The sequence below is a fragment of the Petromyzon marinus genome, chromosome 39 (assembly GCF_048934315.1).
Source record: "Petromyzon marinus isolate PM22_M1 ecotype Great Lakes invasive population chromosome 39, UKy_Petmar_22M1.pri1.0, whole genome shotgun sequence".
NCBI classification, from domain to species: Eukaryota; Metazoa; Chordata; class Hyperoartia; order Petromyzontiformes; family Petromyzontidae; genus Petromyzon; species Petromyzon marinus.
Window position 1 is genome coordinate 12,814,121 of NC_133705.1, and position 13,083 is coordinate 12,827,203.

Consider the following 13,083-nt stretch of genomic DNA (forward strand, 5'->3'; position numbering starts at 1 on the left):
AAACACATCGGAGAGAGATGTGCAGCACGACCGTGAAAAGCCACGCAGCATTAAAACGACCCGTGCCTACGACTGAGACCGAGACGTATAGATGAGGTATAAGAATGGGCTGAAGGGGTCGAGGAAGGTGCTGTGCGTTTATGAGAGAGAGAGAGAGAGAATACACTGGGGTGCATGTTGGGGGGTGGTGGGGGGGGGCAGAGTCGGGGAAGGGGTGAAGAGAGCTGCTGTCAGATAAAGAAGGGAAAGTGAGTGGGCTCAGGATTTTGTTTTTATGAGATACAATCCCAGCTAGCACCTGGGACTGTCTTTGTGTGCATGTGGGGAGTTGCAGTGTAGGGGTTAGCGCACTGCGCTAGGGAACCCACCGACCCCAGCTCGATTCCCGTTCACGGCCAACACCGGTGACAACTATCTGAACCAGTTCTGGGCATCCCCTAGGTTGACTCGGCCTCAAATTAGTATCTTGTGCGGTGTGTAAACATTGGCAATCGGAAGACAAAGATGGCCGGGCGTGGTGTTGGTCACCCACGCCCTCGTGCGCCGTGCCGACCTTCATAGGTGCTCGTGAACAACAATTTCCCTAACAGTTTGTTAAAGGCTAAACGGGGGAGCTTTGTTGTGTGCATGTCTTGTTGATGTGGGATGCGGTAGTTTAGTGGTTCGCGTACTGTGCGACTAACCCAGCGACCCGAGTTTGATTCCCGTTCACAGCCAACATCGGTGATGGATATGTGAACCGGTCTTGCCTTCCCTTGGTTGACTCAGCCTCAAATGAGTACCTGGTTAAGTGTGTAATCATCAGCACTGGGGTGGGGGGGGGGGAGACAAAGGCGGCCAGGCATGGTGCTGTTGACGCAACCTCTTGTGATTCACTATTTCCCGTCGAAGCACTAACCAGGCTCAATTCGACCGAACGCTTGACATCCAGTGTGATTTGGTGAGGGGCCAACACAAATAATACAAAGCAAATATCAGACATGCCACCCCAAACCCTCTCCCCAAAGAGGCGTGCTTTTTTACGGTTGTTCTGCGTGTATTAGTTATGCGTACAGATGCATCATATTTCAGATGCCTTTCAAATTGCAAGGTAGGAAAGGTGGGTAGGTGGGAGTAGGAGCGTGCATTTTTAATTGGGAACATTTCCATCAAAGGTGCACATTTTTTAAGCTAAATAATCGTGCACGTTGACATTTGATAATGGCTACATGAGGGTGCTCTGTTGTCTATTTGTAGGTCGTGTTCGTGGTCATTGCATTTAATTATCATGGTGGAGTTTTCTCACCGTGCAATCCCCAGCTCAGAGACTGATCTCACATGCAGCAAAGAGCCCAACATCCAGGTGGAATAGCTGTCCCATCCCCAGATACTCCGGCTCAAATCGCCAACTGAAGCTGGGGCGGTAAGTACAGGCGGGGGATATCCGCTATTTGACTCCACTTATCCATGCCTTTTGCTCCACTTATCTGCGGTGAAAAGTGTGCAGATAATTTCACATAGCAGGTTGAATATTTTGCCACTCGCCTCTTCTTATCCACGAATATGTTCCACAAAAATAGGAAGCCACTCAGAAATGAATTACAGTAAACGTCTTAGTATGATTGTGGACAATCGGAAGAATAAGGGTTTGTCCAGAATACGAGTTTTTTCGCAGACCCAGCAGCTCGCAGGGCTAATAAGAGAGTCATGGGTAAACGGGTAACGGATGAGAAATGTTCTCCATATATTGTACCTTTACAAAAATCGATCAATTGTAATTGCTAAATCCTGGCATGCAGCACATAGACACGAGGCCACTGATTATCATGACAAAGACTACCCCCTTAGCACGAGAAACCAAACCAACGTGACCCGATTTATTCTACTTAAGGATCTGTACAACCACATTCTAGGCACTCAGGTATCGGCTTGGGATAAATGGACAAACACAATGTTTTAAACGCACATGTATTACTGTTGTAAAATAACCTACAAGGAACGTGATACACTTTGTCATCGTCGTTTACGACAGACGACAATGAGAAGACTGCTGTTGTCAAATATAATTTGGCATTTTCAGGAAAACAGAATTTTGGTAAACTGCCATTCCTGCAAAAAGAGATCCCTTAAAACTGAAATAAAATTCGATTATAGCAGTATGTTCGTTAACTCCACAAAGTGTTGGTAAATATTTTATCAGAGCGTAGGAGGAAACAAACACAAAAACAATGTTATAAAAACAAGCGTTACGAATGTGTACTTTCTCATATACACTGCCACAAAATTCCCAAGCGTATATTATAGCAGTTATTTCATAAGGACACCCTTTTAAGGGTTGGGTGATGTATTGCACACAGCAGGTGGTTAATTTCAACACCTGTGCTCAAAGTACGCGCGTGCATTTTTCTTTACAATTAATATGAAAAAAGTACAATACGACCACTCATTGCACTAGTCCTCAGAACCTACCTTGGTCTTTGGTGTTGAAAACTGGACCCGGGTTTCTGGAAGTGAGAAAAAAAAAACATGAATGTGAAATGAGGAAGGTGGCTCTTACAAAAGCTTAGCGTGGATAAAGCCAATGATGCAGCATTGAGTCAACGTGGCCGAGATGAAATAATGAAATAAAATATTTACAGCTCTTTTGCAAATCCTCTGTGGGATGACCCCCCCCGCCTCCACGCCCTATTTGCCATCGGGGTAATATGACCAGGGGCAGAGCCAGGATTTTCAGCCCGGGGTGACATTCAACAAATTTTAATTTCAAGAATGATTAGAGAGTCAGGCTGTTGAACTAGACGGCATCGGTTTGGCGACACGCTCTGACAATGCAGTTGCACGGAGTCCGCCAGACCGAGTGTCGTCGTACACTTATACAGCAGAATGTTTCAGATTTTCGATTTTTTTTATTTTTTTTCGGGGGTGACAATTGTCTACCCTGTCACCCCCCTGGCTCCGACCCTGAACATGACCATACTTGACCCTGTTCAGTGTGAAAAATGTTGACGGGGGCGGTTGGGCAAGACCAGTTTAGACATCGCTCGTCGCTGATGTCAACCTTCGCCTGGTATCGAACACATGTCATAGCGGATGGTACTAATCACTGCATCACAGGTTTCCCCGGCGGAGATGCCGAGCTTGAATTCGGGTAGCCGCTTTATCCCCATTGTGACGATAAACTGCATCCGGCGATGGTGTTACCACAACAAAAAACAACACAATTGAGAAAGCCAAGGGGGAAGTCGTCGCTAAAGAACCCTACGTACGTACCAAGGGTAGGAAAAACCCGATTTTTTTTGGCCCGACAAATCGGGTTATTGGTTTTAATGGAATTAATGGAATTAAAACCCGATGTTGCCGATTAAAACCTGGTTTTATTATCGGCGTCTCGTGCACACTTCAATCCTGCTCCTCGTCGTCGTCATCGCTCTCGCCGCTCGACTCGGTGGTGTCGTCGCCGTCGTCGGTAGTCGTAGAACGCGTTGAGGATCGACTTAATGAAGACGAGCTTCTCGACTTGTGTTGGGCGCCAGGCTGTTGCTCAACTTGGAATGGATAAATCCCATCGTCGAGGAGTTTCGCTCAGACGCAGCAGCAGCGGCGGCGGTCGACGTGGCCATGCCGCCGTGCGCGTGACTCACACACACACGGCGGCTGAGCCCGGGCCCCGGCCCGAACGCCGCTAATGGGCGCGTGCGAGCGACTGAAATCCCGACTTCACTTTAACAAAAACCGAATGAAACCGGATTTGGGCAGGATCCGGGTGCTCCGGTTTTATATAAAAACCGATTAAAACCCGAATTAATAAAACCGGGCCGTGCCAGCCTTGGTAGGTACGGAGAGAGGGAGTGGGATCGGATGTTGAGATGAAATGGTGAGAGCCTGCGGCATGGACTTTCCTTTGGGAAGTGAACTTCGGAGGAACTCGCGATGAGACCAGCTTTTCAAGTCCAGAAAAGGCACATTCTCAGAGGTGAAATCTTGAGGAAGGAATTTCTGGAAGTTTGAAAAGAGGAGGGGGGAGGGAGATGGTGGGAGGGGGGGACAGGGTGCGGTGAGGTAGTGTACAGATCCTAGTCATCTCGAATGTATAGATTAGTAGAAGTGGCACAGTTGCCTCGAGGCATTTATTGGTTTCATTTGCTAATATTGTATTGCTGGAGCCCCACCAACGTGTGATGTGATGTCCGATATTTCTCTCCGTGTGCTCGGAGCTTCTTCAGGTAACATTAGAACTTCAGTCCGGGATTTTTTGGTACCTGAAGAATCTCCGAGCACGTGGAGTGAAGCGTCGGACATCCTGAAAAAAACTCAAAAACGCACGAGAGAGACACACAGCACAACCATGAAAACTTGTGCAGAAACACCCATTTCAAAATCGTCGGAGCATATGTCAACCTCTCTTTTGTGTTGTGCTACCTCTTGCGCGTTTTACATGTTATAATTATAATTTTGCATGCACGTGAATATCTTTGTCACTCATAACAGGAAGATGCTTTTAGCATTTAATGCGCAATGTCCCAACTCGGATTAAAAGCACATTTATATATAAATCACCACGATTCATAATTTTGGATGTTTTTATTTTATTATATGCATGCTACAAATGCAGGATTGACCTTGCCCGTACGTGATTGGATTACGTGCGTGCACAATATAATATAAATAACATAAATGCAACCGCGATGGGTAATGTCACAAATGAAACTTCATGGCTAAAGAGTACACACAAAAAAACCCCTGAAATTTTCATTAAACGTTTTGTAATTATAATTGTTTTTATCTTAACGATAAGGATGTTGCCATTATCTGATGGTTAGCACACTGGACTATCAATGCAGAGGTCGTCAGTTTGATTTTATCTCCCGGCGTGGGAGTCGAACCAATGCTGCAAGTCTCATGAGCCCTGTACCTGCTTCTGACCCACACAGCAGTTTAAATGGATACACAGCCGATTGGTAGTACCGTATGTTGAACCTCCTTTACACCATACGTAGCCAACCATGCTAATCAGAGGTGCGATGGGAGGGGGACTAAACTAAACACAAAAAAGCAGTTCTAAAGAAATACGTTTTCAATCTAGCTCTCTTGTGTTCATATTCTTTGGGTCTTTCGGTAAAGTCACGTAGGTAGGTTGAACGAAAAGAATTAAAACATCCAAGAGTGGTAACTTGCCATCCTTTTCCACCTTCATGGTGAATTTGATGGCTGGGTGTATGGAATTAATGTGGTTGAGGAATTGGTTCAGAGCTGGTCGGCCATGTGGCCAGATGACGAACGTGTCATCTACGTATCTCTTCCACAAGCACTCTGGTGTGTTTTAAGGTTTATGCCACGTGTTGTTCGGCATTATGTCCGACGTTTCGCTCCGTGTGCCAAACACTACCGGTTCCTTGGCACAGCCCCAAAAATATAAAAACTCTTTGGAAATAATTTGCTCCACATGCTCGGAGCTTCTTCAGGAGCTGGATGTGCACAAGCCGTGTGTGGTGGGGCAAAATATGGGGACCTCCACATCATGCAAAACGGTCAGGCCAGCATGGAAGAGTAGACCAAGTACCCTCTGGGGAGCCCCTTATCTGCAGCATTGGTGTGACCAAGCAATAGTATGGCGGGGCCTTTGTCTTGTGCAGCACAATACAATACTTGCATTCTCCAAGTGTACGTTAAAATGATCAACTTAAGAACCATGCAAATAGGCGGAAGAAGTAATAAAAGGAAGAAAAAAAATTCGACTAGATTTTAGGGTCTATTAAAGTGGCAGATTGAACCGGTATTAAACTGGGGGGAAATAATTAGAATGGTGAACTTAACATCGTTATTATTTAATGAAGAACAGCTTTCGTAAATATTAATAGACTTGTACAGTATAATGTGTTCTCTCTATATATATAGTGCGGTTCAAAACAAGGGGTTGGTTAAGGATGTCATTATCGGTAAATGTGTAGCACTGCAATTTACCTGCTCACCCAGCTGATTGTGAGCCTCCACCTGAGGGAGCTCTCGAGTGCCCGGCTGGAGGGCATTTGACCTTTCACACCATCCCATGAAATCCAACTGCTTGACATCTGGATTTCAAATCCAGTGTGCTAACCTAAAACAAAGGAAACGTCCTTGTCGTATTAATTTAGTACATTTCAAATACAAGAAAAAATTCTGCATGCACGGACATGTAAAACTGACTAAGGGGGATGATAGAGACATTAAGGTTGCATTCTAGTCGAGTAAGCGTTCGGTGCAGTGATGACTGTGTCAGCTGGGATGCCGTCAAAATATATATTTTTTCCAAATATCGTCACCACTGTCTGGTGTAATCATCTTAATCTCATCAACAGCCATGATGCATCGACTATTACATGTTTATTCGTTGTTTTTTTTTTGTTTGCTGGTTACTTGGACATTTCGACCTCTGGCCACATGCGCAGACACGAAGATTGATACAAAATATATATTAATTTGTTTTAAGCATTGGATTAGAAGTGTGTGCACGCACTGAAGAGGTAAAATGCAATGGTAAAAACGTGTTTGTGTCCAGACATTGCTGTGAGAGCTTCGTGTTGCGGTGTGCACGGTGCATGGCTCGTGGCTTGCTTCGGGTCACTGTTCATGCGTGTTGTCATTTTAAATATGACATCACGTGCGCCGCGAGACGCCCCATGGAAACAAACACAGACCGAAGGCTTAACGAGGCTGTCGCCATTCAATTCACCTGATCTCTGAAGGTTAAGCCGGCGAAGAAAAATACTGTAAATGTCAACACTTGTGCCAACAGACCTTCATAAAGAATTCAGTCATTGTTGTAATTTCGAACAATGCAAAATACGCAATGGAATGACCTTTCAAGTTCTATTGCGTTGTGCAACACTTCCTTGTTCCACATCATTAACTATCGAGAAAAAGAAAACCTTAAATTCATGGAATCTCAACATGAGTACATATGGTATATTTGTTATTCATTTTGTGTTTAGTTTGTTGTCCTTCCCCCACACCTGCGATTAGCCTGGTTGGCTATGTATGGTGCGAAATAATATCAACATATAATACATACATTCCGACACTGCAAGGCTATCACAAAGGTGCTATATTTCACAGACAAGTATGAGCTGCTATTGGGAGGTGATCATGCTATATGGTTTCATTCAATTCGATATTAAGCGGAGACTTTCTAAGATCCATCAAATGTGGACCCTGATAATAGCAAACAGTGGCTTACTTATTTTTATGAACATCACAAGATCGTTCACATCCAGTGTGAAGGACATGGCCTATATCCTTTGGTTAACAACCCGTGCTGTATTTACCAGAGTGGCCACCAGGTTTGCACTGCAAATCTGCATCAAGTAACAAAGCGGCACCACTGTAACACACATACCTTGGATTCCGCAAATATAACATCCATTATTATTTTTTTCAATATGAAACTAATATTTTATTTATTTAGGCTGCTATGTAATTATTAATGGTAGTCATTATTCAATATGCGTTGTACTTAATCTGAATTGCTGACAACCTATATTTTATATTGGCCTGCATATACCCAGCCTGTCTGCCTCGCAGCATTTGGACGATACTTATAAGGATTGCCAACATATGAAGCTACTTAAAAAAATACAAGTTAGTAGACCACTCCACTGAGTGAACGCCTGCTTTTGTATGGTAATGCCATGTTAAACAAAATTGAATCTTTCTGCAAAGTACTTAAATATCTTAAAGGCAGAATTAGTGTTTCCACAGGAGTGATGTGTACTCGCTGTCATTTCCCAGTAGTTCTGCTCAAGTCCATTTGACTTCAACATTTAAACCGAACTATATTTTATTTTACCAGGTAAGGCCCACTGAGCTGTATAATTCTTTTTCAGAAGCGACCAGGCCACAAATGATAACTCAACGAAGCAGTGTATCATGTGTCAAATACTCTAAACGCGTGATTCTATATGTCGAGGGAAAAGTTGGAGGACATGGAGAAATATCTACGCGACCACGGGGAGAACGTGCAAACTCCAAATATGCAGGTGACAGGATCAGGATGGAACCTACGACCTCCTGTATACCATGCTAGTTAATTAACATATCGTATCCGTGGGGCCCCCTTAGACGTCTAATCAAGGATAATTAATTAACCAGAAGGAAAAATGGTGAGCATGTTAGGGCAAGTGATGATACTGCTTTATGAACAATTGACATTCAATGACGTGTGCAACGATGATGAACGTTAAACCTTGGAATCCAACTTCCCAAATAGTGACCGTGTAAAGTTGTTAGATAACGAGCTTGCTAATTCCACCTGTGACGTGATTCTCAGGTGTCAGTGGCGATATACCGTGATTATGAGAGAAACCTGTGATTAATCTTGATTTGAAGCTGTGATTGTTCAGTCGGTGTTGTCCACTGCTGAATGTAAGTCCTCCCCGGTGCCATGTCTGCCGTGGGAGTTGTGTGACCATACTTCACCATGCTGGTCATGAGGGGTTGCCGACGGTGGGGGAGGTGGCACGAGGGGAGGGGAGTGGGGCGTACCCAGGACTGGTTCAGATATCGCTCGCCACTGACGTTGTACATGTAAATGCAATCAGTGCAGTCTGTCTGCATGGTAAGTTTCCCCCGATTGATTGCTGATTGTTATGTCATCGTAGGTCGTAGATAACTCCTGCAGTCACCGATGTGCTTTTGTAATTACCGGTGATTGTCGTCGCAGCAATAACTTTGGCCAAGAGGATATAAGCTCAACATATAGAGCCCGTTTTTTTTAATCCACTGCTGGATGAGGGCCTCCCCTCATTCAGTATGAGTCATGGGGGTTATTTGACCATGCTTCACATTTTGGGTTGGGAAAGAGTTGGAGCGTAGGATTACGGTACAACAATTGATTTTTACTCCACTGCTGTCGACCGTCAACATCACCCCACAGCCTATAGCACCTGCTTTGCGCGTGGTTGTTGCCCACCCAAGCAATATCTCAGCTCAATGCGGCTTGGATTCAGATAATTTATGAGATTGATCTGTATTCCGGGTGATTTTTTTTATCACAGGCACGCATGTATAGAAATGCAGGCATATGCTAATCCACGTGTACTCTTCACAGGCAAATGGATATAAATGGAAGGAACACATGCGTGGCAGTGAATTCCATTTCGCTGAATCTGAATCATTCATGAATATGTATTTAAATGTTATTCCACTGTTGTGTTCAGAACGCGTGTTAAAGGTAAAAGTGTGGCCATGCAATGTCTTGCTCATGTCACTGCTGAAAGAAGGGCCCGTACAAAGAGCAATACTGTGTGTCGAGAGATCCTCCAGTTGGTGTTTTGTCCTACTCTTCTGGGGCCGTCCATAAATGACGTCACGCACCTGGGGGGGGGGGCGGTGAGACATTTGTGACGGTGTATGACGAGGGGGGGGGGGGGTGAGAAACGTGACGTCACATCAAAATGCGCAACTTTAAATTAATATAGGCAACACGCTCTACTTAATTTAATAGACTTTTTAAATAAATGTTTTCTCCTACAACATTAGAGTGCAGCGCCACATTAAATACGCACCACAATGACAATAGTTTAAAGCGATTTGAAGCACATTCTTGGTTCTTTCGGTCAAATCACGTAGAAGGGAAATAATAAAATAAAAAAACAATACAATTCTCACGACGTTTCGATTGCAACACAAGCAATCATCATCAGGTGTGCAACGTCGTGCGAATTTTATTGTTTATTTTTTTAATTTTTAGTATTTTCCTTCTACGTGACTTTACCGAAAGAATCACGAATATGAATCCCTGCAGTCACGAAAGCTTTAAATCGAGATTTGAAGCTTTTTTGTGGGGGCGGGGGGGAGCAGAGCTTTGTGACGTCATATTCTAGGGGGGGGTCTGACTTTTTGTGACGCCGTGTGACTAGGGGGGGGGTCAAGAATCGTCCAAAATCGCATGACGTAATTTATGGACGGCCCCCTCTACACTGGCCAGATGATTTGATAGAGGTGGGAACAGGCAAACTTTTCCCCCAACGCATGAGACCAGCCGATCAACAGTGGTTTGTACCCATTTATACCGCTGTGTGGACCGCTGACGGATGGGGTGTGGGGGAGGGCAGTATCCGAGAAACATTTCCATTGTTTCAACTTCCACGCCGGGAGATAAAGTTGAACCCGTGACCTCTGGATCTCTAGTCCAGTGTGCTCAGCATTACAGCACAAGGGTAACATCCCGGGCACGTGCGTGTGTCTGTTTATTTACTGAGCATTATATATATAAAAAAAGAAATTCCAACCGATCCGTTGAGCAATTTCCACGCTTTTCGAAGCAGTCCACTGCATTTCTGATCTTTCAGGTGCAACCGCACTCCGTGACAACTCAATTCGCGGAGTGCTCCCGCGTGCGATTGCACAAATGCCTGCGGGATAAATCTGTCATAGCCACAGCGGTGGGTGTGCATACACAGCCCCCTGTTGGGTGGTGTGTGGATCAATACAAAGTAGTGCAGGGAAGTCGCTGGCCCATTAAAGATGTGCACGTGAGATAGACCTCTGGACTCTTTGTTGTCTCTCAATGTGACTCTTCGCAACAAAGAAAGGATACATTCTTGACGCTTAAGCTGGGTTAGAGTTACCTTAACCTATAAGATCCTGTCCCATACATTCCTACCACTTTTTTTTTTCAAATGCAATTATCGAATAGTCATGCTGCTTAAGTCTCCCAACCCGGACTTATATTGTGCAACAAAATAAAACCACAGAACAGTGAAGTCATGCATTAGGAAGTAACATTGTAACAGACAATGCAACGTTTTCAATATAATACTCTCATCGCATGTTGTTAAATTGAATACAAAAGACGAACAAAGTATAATGGCTTAAGCTTACATCACAGACGGGGCAATTGCTATCTTTATAATATATTTTTTTAGCATTTGTGCCCTTTAAAGTTGTTGCTATGAATCTGACTGGCATTTATGTTGGTTCAAGTAAGACGTTTGATTCGGAGGACCCTGTGTTCTGTATTTGCTGCCATGTCAAGCGTCGTGTTTGATTAAATTAAAAGTGTTATATATTAACCCCCTTCTTGGCCAACAATTATTGCACACGGTTCACTGTGTGCAGTGCTCGCGTATGGCACAATTAAAATTCACAGAACATTTAATGTTCAGTCAATGTTCATTTATTTTTCTGCCAGCCGCTTCTGAGGATTATGGTTTTCAGAACTTTATGATCCCTTATCAGAAAATTAATACTGGCACTTGCAGAGGCCAAGAATGTTTGAAACTAAATGCTGCATGAATCTGTAAACAAGTATAACGTTTTCTGGAATACACATATATATGCCATAAACATATATTATGTAAACAATTAACAGTAAAGTTACGGCCCTACATTTGATTTATCATGCCAATGCTGCTGGAAGGGGACTTCTAAACTAAACTATTTTTATATTCTTAGTTTTTTCGGTAAAGTCACGTTGAAGGGAAACAACAAAATAATAAAATATATATAAAACAATAATATATTTTATTATTTTGTTGTTTCCCTTCAACGTGAATTACTGCAGTCACGAAAGCTTTAAATCAAAATTTTAACTATTTTTATTCTTGGTTATTTCGGTAAAGTCACGTAGAAGGGAAACATTGTTTCCCTTCTACGTGACTTTGGTGCGTTTTCGATGAGTAACACCATAGTAAGTCGAGCGGCGGGCAGGAGGCATGTGGTGGAGTATAGTGTGGATACTGCCACCTCTTCCAAGACACCTGGCCAGCGCGAAAGATTAGGCTTAAACACACTTTAATAGGGCTCTCTCGAGCTTTTCCTGGTGAAGTGTGCCACGGTGGCCAGATGTTAACTATCTCGCATGGTATGCAGGAGATCGTGGATTCAATGCCGACCCTGACCGCCTGTATACCTGGAGTTTGCATGTTTTCCCCGTGGGTGTGTGGATTTTTCCACGGGTCCTCCAGTTTTGTTCCCCTCCACATTTAGAAACATGCGGTTAGAGTATTTTTGCTACTATAAATTTGCACATGATAGGCCACCTCGTTGAGCTATCATTTGTGGCCAGGTCGCTTCTGAAAAATAACTTCATTCTCTCAGTGGACCTTACCTGGCAAAATAAAAAAATATATATAGTTTACATTTTGATTCAAAGCTTTCGTGACTGCAGGGATTCATATTCTTGGTTCTTTCGGTAAAGTCACGTTCCGCGAGATTGAACTGGAGACCTCTTGTGTGTAAGTCCAGTATGATAACCATTACACCACGACAGAATCATACATATATCTAAAATACATCATTATATGCAGTTTATCGCATTCGTTAACAAAAAAATATGTACACGTAATTTACAGATTTATTGGACTTGGTGGTAATGGTTGCAGAACACACTTAACGACGGCATGTATGCATGAACGAAAACATTCAAACGCACATGTTGCGTACAACTTTGTTGTTGAAAAGTCAATAGTTGTTGTCCTATGCATCGACGTGCCCTGGTAAAAGAAGGGTATGGAATAACTACAGCTGGTTCGGCATTGTAAACAGATGAGCACTGCCCCCCACGCTCAGCTGGATGTGAAACCAGTTTGACGTCAGAATAGCCTTAAAACAAACTCCATTTTCAAAACGACAATGCTATGCTGATTGATCGGCCTTCGCCGGCGTTTCTGCTTTGCCTATGAAAACCCGCTCTTCCCTCGTAACCTTGATGCCACCGCCCTTTGAAAGGTTTCACCTGTACACAAAACTATGGGAAAATTGAACTGCCTCTCTCCCGGACATATTTTCAGACAAGCAAATAAATGCACGTGGGCAATGCCCGTGTGTGTGTGTGTGCCTTCATAGGTGCTCGCTAACAGCACTTGCCCCTACAGTCTGTTAAGGCTATACGGGGGATCTTTATCTTTGTGCCCGCGCGCTCGTCTTCCGTGCGGCTTACACTGAGGAGCTCATATGCCGGGAGGAGCGGTAGTGCAGCGGTCACCACGCTACGACTACGAACCCGGCGACCTAAGGGGTCGTCCATAAATGACGTCACGCACCTAGGGGGCGGTAAGACATTTGTAACGATGTGTGACGAGGGTGGGGTGTGAGAAATGTGACGTCACATCAAAATGCGCAACTTTA

General features: G+C 44.0%; 1 long non-coding RNA gene across 1 annotated transcript; it reads right to left on the reverse strand.

Moving 5' to 3' along the window:
• Nucleotides 1-235: 235 nt before the first annotated feature.
• Nucleotides 236-2,890, reverse strand: LOC142930491 (uncharacterized). Its single transcript, XR_012946416.1, has 3 exons — nt 2,449-2,890; nt 1,286-1,466; nt 236-807 (listed from the first exon to the last, which is right to left on the reverse strand). It is a non-coding gene; the product is annotated as an uncharacterized LOC142930491 (long non-coding RNA).
• Between the last annotated feature and the right edge of the window lie 10,193 nt (nt 2,891-13,083).